Source organism: Octopus bimaculoides, chromosome 3 (assembly GCF_001194135.2).
Source record: "Octopus bimaculoides isolate UCB-OBI-ISO-001 chromosome 3, ASM119413v2, whole genome shotgun sequence".
Lineage (NCBI taxonomy): Eukaryota > Metazoa > Mollusca > Cephalopoda > Octopoda > Octopodidae > Octopus > Octopus bimaculoides.
The window spans coordinates 165,558,702-165,560,854 of record NC_068983.1 but is presented as its reverse complement, the minus strand read 5'-3'; positions in this window follow the sequence as shown (position 1 = coordinate 165,560,854).

The following is a 2,153-nucleotide window of genomic DNA, read 5'->3' as shown; positions in this document are numbered from 1 at the left end:
GTATGTATGTATGTATGTATGTTATGTATATATGTACGTTGCATGCATCGATGTTTGTATGTATGTACGCATGTACACAACCTTACATTTGCAGGAGCATCAGCAACAACTTCATCATCATCATCATCGTCGTCGTCATCATCATCGTCATCATCAGCTCCAAGCGTGATGTTCCAAGAGTCCTACTAACCGCCGCCGCCTCCGCCGCCTCCGCCGCCTCCGCCGCCTCCGCCGCCTCCGCCGCCTCCGCCGTCGCCACCCTCTGCCGCTCCTTTTTAATTGCTGTAACCGATACTGTTGTTGAGTCAGTTGCTGCTTTGTGGTCAGCGATCGTCACCGGTCAGGGCTGTGGTACACTATGGCGGTGATGCTGATGCTGATGGTGGCGGTGGTGAGAATAGCGGAGACAGTGGTACTGGTGGGGGAGATAGTAAGTGGTGGTGGGGCCGCCGCCGGTCGTGGTGGTTGTGGTGGTGGTAAAATCGTAGTTACAACATTAGTTATGGTGGTGATGGTGGTGATGATAATGATGATGATGATGATGTGGGTGGTTGTGGTGGTGGAGACCATGTCAGTGGCAATGTAGATGGCGGTAGTGGTAGCAGTGGTAACGGTAGTAGTAGTAGGGATGGTAGTGGTGTTGATGAAGGTGATGGTATAGGTGGTAGTGTTGGAATGCTCTTTGGCTGCAGTAAATGGTGTTGGTGACGGTAGTTGAAGTAGTAGTACAAGTGATGGTGTTTGTGGTGGCAAACGTAGCAGTGACGGAGGTAGTATTGGTGTTGGTTGTGGTAATGATGGAAATATAATCGTTGTGGTTGCAACGGTGGAGGCAATGGTAGTAGCAGCAGTAGTAGCAGTAGCAGTTGTAGCAGTTGTAGTAGTAATAGTAGCGGCGGTAGTAGTAGCAGTAGTAGTAGCGGTGGTACTTTTTTTCCTTTTGGAAGGGATAAAATAAAGTATCAGTTGATCACTTGGATCCCTGTAGTCCACTATGCCCCTCCCCTCAAAACAGTTGGCCTTGAGTATTATTTATGAGCAGCAATGGTATATTATAGGGGAAGGGACCAAATGCTGATAATTAGGATTCTGTTAAAAACTTCTAATGTTTTCCATCTTGAAAAAACTTTTAAATATTCAAATTCTCTCGTGGGATGTGGGCTGTGCCCATGAAAACACTTTTTTTTTTTTTGTAGTTCTGATATTTTGGGGTTTCTTGGTATTTGACTAGGGTATTTAAGGGTGTCTTTTGGTATTGTCTCCAAATCTCCGAAGATCACACGTACAATTGTCGCTCTTAGATGTCACATTTTGCGACCTCCATTATCATCATCATCATCGTCGTTGTCGTCATCATCCTCATCATCCCCACCTCCACCTCTTTCTTCTCCGCTTCCTCCTCCTCCTCGTCGTCATCATCGCCATCATCATGATCATCATGATCGTCTTCATCATCACCGCTACTTTGGTATGGCAACTGTGTGGGGAAACTTTTTAGTGCGGCGGGAAAAAATTTCCTAAGAAAAAGCTCCACACGCACATCAAAAGTTCTAACTCTTATATCTATGTAAATCCTGTATATATCTATGTATAATTCGATATACATTAATAAAGATAAATTAACCCATAACATCTTCATTGACGCCGCCACTGGATTTAGGACATTTATCATATTACTAATGAGGTATTCTTTATTTTTCAGCTTGAGTGTAGTTGGGTCTCAAAGGGATGGTACAAACCTAGCAATATGGGTTTTGTAGTGAAAACAAAATTTCCATTCAAATGGAACAATTTCTGTACGAGTTTCTGTTCAAGACAACCATTTTAAGTTGCAGTGGAAACACGACTTATGTCCCAAAGAGGCATTCGAGTGTTGTATAAATTTTGTAATTGAAAAAATTATTATATTTTGTACATACGAATATACCAGCCTGCGGGTGCCATAAAATGGGCTCGCGGGGGTTTCCCCACACCTAGATTAACTAGTACCCTTATCCAGAGACTTATCTCTCGTGATGATGATTATGGTGATAATGATGATGATGACGGCGACGGCGAAAGAAGGCGACGTCGGTGATGTTGTGAATGTTGTTAAATCTCTAAACATGATAAAGTCAATAGTTTCGTTCTTTGTATTCAACATTTATTGCGGA